At 49.6% G+C, this 9,352-nt stretch overlaps 1 non-coding gene across 1 annotated transcript; it reads left to right on the top strand.

The window, feature by feature from the left end:
• On the top strand, positions 1-74 carry trnaa-agc (transfer RNA alanine (anticodon AGC)). The gene has a single exon. It is a non-coding gene; the product is annotated as a tRNA-Ala (tRNA).
• Positions 75-9,352: the final 9,278 nt, after the last annotated feature.

The raw sequence follows: 9,352 nt of genomic DNA, 5'->3' as shown, positions 1-9,352 counted from the left end.
GCTTTCCTGTAGCTCAGTGGTTAGAGCATGGCACTAGCAATGCCAAGGTCATGGGTTCGATCCCAGGGAATGCACATACTCAGATACAAATGTATAGTATAAAGCAATGTTGGTTGCTTTGGATAAAAGCGTCTGCCAAATGCATAAATGTAAAAAAATGTAAAATGTCTAATCTATATGGTCAGATGGTCCAGCGTCATGGTCTTCATTTCCATAGTTATGCTGATGATACACAAATCTATCTGACCTTTCAGCCCAGTACTGTTTTTCCATCACTTCCTGTTTACCAGATCTCAAAGTATGGATGGCTCAAAATTCTTAAAGGGTTCGTTCACCCAAAAATAAAACTAATATCATTAATTAAATAACCCTCATGTTGTTCCACACCTGTAAGACCTTCGTTCCTCTTCAGAACACAAATTAAGATATTTTTGATGAAATCCGATGGCTCAGTGAGACCTGAGCAATGACATTTCCTCTCTCAAGATCCATTAATGCACTAAAAACATATTTAAATCAGGTCATGTGAGTACAGTGGTTCAATATTAATATTATAAAGCCATGAGAATATTTTTAATGCGTCAAAAATAACGACTTATATAGTGATGGCTGATGAATCTTTTGTGTCCAATTATGATTCGGATCACGTGTCAAACCGCCAAACTGAAATCACGTGACTTTGGCGCTCCGAACCGCTGATTCGACATGTTCAGAAGCTTCCTGAAGCAGTGTTTTGAAATCGGCCATCACTAAATAAGTCATTATTTTGTTTTTTTGGCACACCAAAAATATTCTCGTGGCTTTATAATATTAATATTGAACCACTGTACTCACATGAACTGATTTAAATATGTTTCTAGTACATTAATGGATCTTGAGAGAGGAAATGTCATTGCTCAGGCCTCACTGAGCCATTGGATTTCATCAAAAATATCTTAATTTGTGTTCTGAAGATGAACGAAGGTCTTATGGGTGTGGAACGGCATGAGGGTGAGTAATTAATGATATTAGTTTTATTTTTGGGAGAACTTACCCTTTAAAACTGAATACTGGTAAAACAGAACGTCTCGGTTACAAAGGTAACCCTCGTTCCCTGAAGGAGGGAACGGAGACGTACGTCGGACAGACCGACGAATAGGAATCTCGCTAGAGAGGCCAATCTACTTCGAGTGTAACTAAAACGAGCCAATGCACATTGGCATGCAATCATATGCATCAGCTGCTCGCCTCGCAGCGCGGGTATATAATGAGCAGCAGGTGCGTTGCATCTTCAGGTTTTCGCTGAGGAGCCGAACCGGATAGGCGGCAGCATCAGCGGGGTACAGCAACTGTGGCGACGGGACGTACATCTCCGTTCCCTCCTTCAGGGAACGAGGGTTACCTTTGTAACCGAGACGTTCCCATTCAGTCGGTCACGTTCGACGTACGTCGGACAGACCGACGAATAGGAATCCCTACCAAAGCGCCACAGGAGCTGCCCCCTTCCAGCGCTCTGTTGTAAGCCACCTGAACCCCCTTGCCTGAGGATGGTGGGACAGGGCTAACACAGAGAGAGTCGATCACTGCTGTTCCCCAAAACCCATTCAGTGAGACTATTGGATAACGCTGGGAAAGCGTACCTTCGCTGGGAAAGGAACGCTGCGGAAGCCACATCCTTCCCCGAAGGAGTTATGTGGAGAAGTACATATGGACTAACCCTGTAGGGCTGTGCTACATATGGAAGAGCTGGGGTGACTCCAACCCGATGAAAGGTAGGTTCTCCCAGAGGGAAAGACACGGGCTTCGTTTAGGAGCAACCGTGGAACCAACCATATGGGATCCCCGTAGGGTCACACATATGGAACCCAGCCTAAACCCGGTTCTCAAGGATACAACGGAGTATAGGCCTGGCGCCAGACGCTCCGCCACGTCGGCTGCCGAAGGGATATCGGAGGACTCGACAGGGTCTGCCTTGTAGGGACTCTCTGGAGAAAAGAAGCGCATGTAGCGCAGCAAGCCGACACTAAGCCGGGGCCTCTCCGTGCCTCTGACCTGTGGCGAGAACATGGGAGGAGACCGGCTCGACACGAAGGCTATAGTATCTAGCGAACGTGTTAGGTGTCGCCCAGCCCGCAGCTCTACAAATGTCTGTCAGCGAGGCGCCACGAGCCAGTGGGCCATCCTCTGCTTGGAGACAGCCTTTCCCTTCTGCAAGCCTCCATAACAGACAAGAGCTGGTCTGAGGTCCTGAGGCTTTAGGTTCTGTCTATGTACAGTCGCAAAGCGCGGACTGGACAGAGTAAAGCCAGGGCTGGGTCTGCCTCCTCCGAGGGCAGCGCTTGCAGGCTCACCACCTGGTCCCTGAAGGGAGTGGTAGGAACCTTGGGCACATAGCCAGGCCGGGGTCTTAGTACCACGTGGCTATCACCCGGCCCGAACTCCAGGCACGATTCGTCGACCGAAAATGACTGCAGGTCCCCTACCCTCTTGATGGAGGCCAATGCCACCAGCAGCAAAGTCTTCATAGACAGAATCTTTAAGTCTGCTGACAGCAAAGGCTCAAAGGGAGCAATCTGAAGTGCTCTCAGCACCAGAGTGAGGTCCCAAGAGGGTATGGAGAGGGGACGAGAAGGATTTAACCGTCTCGCCCCCCTCAGGAACCTGATGACCAGGTCGTGCTGACCAACAGATTTGCCATCTAAGTGGTCGTGGTAAGCGGATATAGCAGCAGTATGGACTTTGAGGGTGGAGGGGGGACAGCCTACGCTCCAACCCTACTGCAAGAAGGAAAGCACGACTCTGATCGAGCATCTTCGGGGGTCTTCCCGGCGAGAAGAGCACCACTCGACGAACAGGTTCCACTTTGAGGCGTAAGCACGTCTCGTAGACAGTGCACGTGCCGAAGTGATGGTGTTAAGTACCTCAGGGGGTAAGTCACCTAGAACCTCCGCATCCCGTCCAAGAGACCAGACATGGAGTTTCCAGAGGTCTGGACGCGGGTGCCAAAGAGTACCCCGTCTCTGAGAAAGAAGGTCTTTCCTCAGAGGGATGGGCCAGGGAGGGGCTGTCGCGAGGAGTGAGAGTTCTGGGAACCAGGTCCGGTTGGGCCAGTAAGGCGCAACTAACAAGACCTGCTCCTCGTCCTCCCTGACTTTGCACAGGGTCTGTGCAAGTAGGCTCACTGGGGGAAACGCATATTTGCGCAGGCCCCGGGGCCAGCTGTGAGCCAGTGCATCTGTCCCGAGTGTCCCCTCGGTCAGAGAGTAAAACAACTGGCAGTGGGAGGTTTCTGGTGAGGCAAACAGGTCTACCTGAGCCTCTCCGAATTCTCTCCAGATCAGCTGAACCACCTGGGGGGTGGAGTCGCCACTCTCCTGGCAGCGCAGCTCGTGATAGCTCGTCGGCCACACGGTTGAGCACACCGGGAACATGAATGGCGCGAAGCGACCTCAGATGCTTCCGACTCCACAGGAGGAGATGGCGGGCGAGTTGCGACATGCGACGGGAGCGTAGACCACCTTGACGGTTGATGTACGCAACGGTCGCAGTGTTGTCCATACGGACCAGTACATGCTTGCCCTGAAGCAGGCCTTTGAGACGGCTCAGAGCAAGGCGTACTGCCAGCAACTCGAGGCAATTGATGTGCCAATGCAGATGGGGTCCCGTCCAAACCCCTGAGACTGCATGCCCGTATTACGTGGCACCCCAGCCGGTGGCAGAAGCATCTGTGAACACCACAGCATGCCGGGACACCTGTTCTAGGGGCACTCCTGCCTGAAGAAACAAGGGGTCCGACCACGGACTGAAGGTTCGGCGGCACTCCTGAGTGATTGGCACCCGGAACGTGCCGCGCTGCCACGCCCATCTCGGGACTCGGCGGTGAAGCCAGTGCTGAAGCGGTCTCATATGAAGCAGATCGAGCGGTGTTACAGCCGCAGCAGCCGCCATATGCCCCAGGAGCCTCTGAAAGAACTTCAGTGGGACCGCTGTCCTGCCATTGAATGTATTCAGGCAGTTCAACACCGACCGAGCACGTTCCTCTGTGAGGCGTGCTATCTGCTCGACCGAATCCAACTCCATACCGAGAAAAGAGATCCTGTGCACCGGGGCGAGTTTGCTCTTTTCCCAGTTGACCTGAAGCCCCAACTGGCTGAGGTGTCTGAGCACCAAATCCCTGTGTTTGCACAACTGATCCCGGTACTGTGCTAGAATAAGCCAGTCGTCGAGATAGTTGAGAATGCGAACACCTGGTTCTCTCATGGGAACAAGGGCTCCCTCCACGACTTTCGTGAAGACGCGGGGAGACAGGGCCAGCCCGAAGGGTAGGACTCTGTACTGATATGCTCGACCTTCAAACGCGAATCTCAGGAATGGCCTGTGTCGCGGAAGAATTGAAACATGGAAGTACGCGTCCTTCAGGTCAATCGCTGCAAACCAATCTCAGGGACGGATGCACTCGAAAATGCGTTTCTGCGTGAGCATTTTGAATGGTAGCTTGTGGAGGCTCCGATTCAAAACTCGCAGGTCCAAGATCGGTCGTAACCCCCCGCTTTTCTTGGGTACAATGAAGTAGGCGCTGTAGAACCCCGACCTCAAATCGGCTGGAGGGACCGGCTCTATCGCGTCCTTCGCCAGTAGGACTGCGATCTCCGCACGCAGGACAGGGGCATCGGCATCTTTCACTGTAGTGAAGAGGACGTCCCTGAACGTGGGGGGGGGGGGAAGCCGGGCGAACTGAATCGCAAAGCCGCCCCTTATGGTCCGAAGGAGACAGCAAGACGGACTGGGGAGCGCTAACCCGGCTCGCAGAGACCGTACAAGCAGGACCAAAGGGACCACCGGTGTACCCGCAGCAGGGCAGCGAGGTGGAACACAGGGACCGGCTCGGGGGGGGCTCTCTTTGTGAGGCGGCCCGAAGCGGCGTCACAGTGTGCTAGGCAACACTTACCTGGCTCCACGGATGGACAGAGGGAGCAGTCGAGGCTTTGGCTGCCCGCTGCTCACTGCTGTCCGCTGGCGACAGAAGAGGGGGATGAGAGTGGTGAGGTTTTTCTCCTCCCACTGCTCTCCAAACCCTCTTCAGACCTGGAAATGGAGGAACTGCTCTTTAAAATTTGGGTACCGCTGCCTCTTGGGTCAGTGGTGGAACAGAAACAAACCCAATAAAGGATTTACCACCTGGCCCTCCTCCAGGGGTGGAAGAGCAGCCCCACCCATCTCTGGGTCGCCCGTCTCAGGGGTGATTCTCACCAACCAGTTAAACAGCTGCAGAGACGGGAGGCGTCATCTCCCCGCAATGGATACAGCAGAGCCTGCTGGCCCGGAGTTTCTTGCAGGGGACGACACCCTTGGCGACGAGCAGACTGAGGGGCGGCCCAAGAGGAACTCAATGGTTTGTCATGGGAAGCTCCCCGATCTGCTACTAACTGAGGAGAACCGCTGGGCTCAGTCCTCGACAGTGTCACCGAAAGGCCACCTCGTAAGATGGGAGCATTGAGAAAGCCTTTAGCTTAACAACCTCTCACACCTCACAAGGTAAGCCAGGGGGCACTTCTGGACCACGGAGTTGGACATCGTCTGGCTGGCTCAACCCCAGCACAGAACTACCCTCATGCAAAAAAGAGTGCCTTGGCCTCACATGCAGGGTGGGTGTGGTCTGTGTACTGCCACCCCATCCAAGAGGGTAGTGAGCGAGGAAAAACTTATGCAGATTGGCTTATTCCATATTTATGGCACCAATATACCCCCATACTGCCAAGTTTTCCATGCACATCTGGAAGACCCAGGAAAGCATGGCTGTAAACTCTGAATCTGAGTCAGCATAAGCACACACCATTACAGTGGGCAGCGTCACCCTCATTTCCAGAGCATAACAGCACTCTCTCCGATGCTGCAATCGACGTCTGTCCCTCAGCTGGAGCTCTGAATGAAATGCTAGGTTCCCCTATGAAAAGGACCAGCAATCCAATCCAGAAACTGCACAGCTTGCAATGCGCTAGAGAGGGAGGGGCCCTAGGGGGTTGGTTCCCCGAAGGAACCCCTCAACCTCATGTCAACCAAGCCATATCAGCAAAGTAGACCTCTTCTGGTGCACCAGAGAGGGCGCCACAGTGGACATTACGCAAGGGAACCGCGCAACTAGAGCGCAGAGCGAGCGCTGGGTTGCCGTGACAACCCGCACTGCAGCCCGGCAGCTCGACGGCACACGACACGCAGAGGAGCAAGAGGTTTGCTCTCGTTGATCTCCACGGTCTCCCAGAGTGTTGGGCAGACCCGCGGCTGTGCTTTTACACACAAGCGGCAGCTGGCCAACAACAGAGGGGACTCAAGCTTCCCGGAGAAAGAAGAGTCACGACCGGCGTGTCGACGTGATCATGTTCTCATATGAAAACATGAACACCCACGAACATCATTTCAGCACGCGCCCAGACATGTGAAACGGTGATCGTGGCCGTCAGTGAGGACAGGAACGATCGCATCCAGAAACACAAGTAGGATGTCGTCTTTAAAAGGACTTTACTCTTTTAGAAGTGCTGAAGCACGCAGGGGAACGGCCACCGCAACACAGACAGGGATTGTATGCAGCCTGTCATGTGCTTTCTCTCTCTTTGAAGGCGCTCACTCTTACCAGCCGTAAAAACAGCTTTTCAGCACTCAAAAGCGCACCGTACCGGCCGTGAGAACAGCCTTCTGACGCTGTCAAACAGCTATTTGCTCAAAAACGGCAAACGAAACAAAAACAGAAAAAGAGAGGACTTCGACCCCGCTGCTGTGCTGTTCGCCCGCACTCGGAAAAAAAGAGAAGTTCAACCAAAAAGCTTGACTCGTCTTCTAGCAGACACTCGCTTGCAGAGAACAGGAACAAACACCGTTCGGCTCCGAAGCGAAAACCTGAAGATGCAACGCACCTGCTGCTCATTATATACCCGCGCTGCGAGGCGAGCAGCTGATGCATATGATTGCATGCCAATGTGCATTGGCTCGTTTTAGTTACACTCAAAGTAGATTGGCCTCTCTAGCGAGATTCCTATTCGTCGGTCTGTCCGACGTACGTCGAACGTGACCGACTGAATGGGAAATCCTGTTAGTAGGCCCTAAATCCCTTTTCTTTTCCCACCAAGACTTCTCCATTGATATTGATGGAATCTTGGGGTTATATTTGATTCTGAAGACGTTTTGAACTCCATATCATCCAGCTTGTTACATCCTGTTTTTTATCCACTTTTGCAACATTGGGTCTCATTCATGAAACACGAGCAGAAGGAATTTTTGTGTAAATCGTGTGTAAATGTGTAATTTTCGGATTCATTAAAATATTCGTATTTTCCAAATGTTAGTTGGTACGAAAGAAATCTACACCTGCTCCCAGCCACGCGTAAATAGTGTGTTTAACATCCGAAATGTTTTGCTCATTAATAAGGCTGCATTTTAATTCACCTTAATAAGGTACATATTTACACAGCATTTTGAAAAAATATTATATATAGTAATTACATACGTTTTTTCTTTTTACTTTTATTGTGAGAGCCAGTAATAGCATCTGCAAACGGAGCACTTTAATCAAATAATTAATTGATTTCAATAGGGCTGGGCAAACTAATGGCCCCTTAATTGTTATGGAAATTGTTTCCTATAAAATGGCCAAAATCCTTCGTTTGGTGTCATAATATGATGCCCATATATAGTTGTCAGTCGGATTTAATGGGCAGGATTTAAGGTAAATAATAATAACTCATTTTGGCTGCGTGAGATTCTCCAGCTTTGTTGTTGTTGAGCTGTTAAAGCTCCGCCCTCTTCTGGAAAGGGGGCGGGAGCAGCAGCTCATTTGCATTTAAAGGGACACACACAAAAACAGCGTGTTTTTGCTCACACCCAAATAGGGGCAAATTTGACAAGCTATAATAAATGATCTGTGGGGGATTTTGAGCTGAAACTTCACAGACACATTCTGGGGATCTTATATTACATCTTGTGTAAAGGGGCATTATAAGTCCTCATTAATTTATGTCAATAACTGACTCACTTGGGGCTATTTTTTTCCAAAAAAAAAAAAATGAAGGGAAACACAACAGCTGAAACAACTGAAAATTTAATGAAGTCTCATGTGCTTTGAAAGAGCAACCTCTGAGCAACAACACTCAAACAGAAGTGTTGAATACACTATTCATTGCACAGTGTCTCATTTATTTGTCTTGCTGAAGTACAGTACAATTACTATACAAAGCGAAAATGTCTCTGTGCGTGTAGGAACTAAATGTGTTTGATTTTGGCTGTTCTCCTACACTAATAAAGCAACATTAACAACCAGCTATGGTCAGGTTCACCCACTCATTTCATTGTTAAACATGAAGGAACTGACAGCGCGGTCGAAAAAAATGACATCAAGTGCTAACACAACATCACAGAAAGGACAGCTTGTTTGACTTGTCAAGCTGGTGAATGACTTAAGTCAAAGAGAAGTTTGTGAAAACAAGAGTAAACCGAGACGAAAGCGCTGGCAAAGCAATGCTGAAGTCATAAATTTGCGCTGCGAGTATCTTGTTTGTCTTGAATTCCAAAGTCGTGAGCTAAACCTCTCGTGTTTTTGTCGTCGGGACGCCTAGACACTTGACCTTCACTGGAATCTCTGAATTGCTTTATTCTGTCCCCGCAAAATTAAATAATGCACATTCATTTGTTTTACGCCTCGAGCATGCATATTTAAAGGCGAAACACAACACGATAAACTGTTCAAGGCTCTGTCTCCGGTTTTAAGGAACATTAACCGTCAGAACTGGCCCTCTGGCACCCAACCGCTATGACTTCATCCCTTTATCATTGATTTAATATGCTCAGAAATGTGCCAGAGATATGTACCGAGTTACATACACGCACAATCTGAGAGGAGTGCATGCCTGATGGCTGACGTCTTCGTACACCTGGAGCCGTGTGGCCTTAGTCATGTTTCACTGACCCCCGAGAACAGCTCGTCTTATCAGTGCGAAGAAACGCCAGCCGAAAGAGACCATGACAACCTCATTCACCACAGAAATAACAGACTTACAGTATTAGTCAAGAGCCACTGACAGCTGCAGTGCCACTGAACTGGACAGGGAAACGGGCAGGAGAAGTGTATTTGAGCACCACTAATAATAATATTAATAATTATACATATCATTTATATTTAATTTATATATATTCTGTAGCCCCGCCCCTTTTCAGTGCTGCGCTCATTGTGTTTTGTCGTCCGTATTGTATTTCCACAGCATGAAGGTAAGAGCTTACGGATATATGAATGAACCGCTTGTTGTAAAATCTTCCCGGCTACTTGCCAGGGCTAAAAAAATAAAAATTAATTAATTAATTAATTAATTAATTAAAAATAAAATATTTA

This window comes from Chanodichthys erythropterus, chromosome 5, assembly GCF_024489055.1.
Source record: "Chanodichthys erythropterus isolate Z2021 chromosome 5, ASM2448905v1, whole genome shotgun sequence".
In the NCBI taxonomy this organism is placed as follows: Eukaryota; Metazoa; Chordata; class Actinopteri; order Cypriniformes; family Xenocyprididae; genus Chanodichthys; species Chanodichthys erythropterus.
The sequence above is the reverse complement of the archived record's forward strand: the minus strand, read 5'-3'. Positions and strand labels throughout refer to the sequence as shown.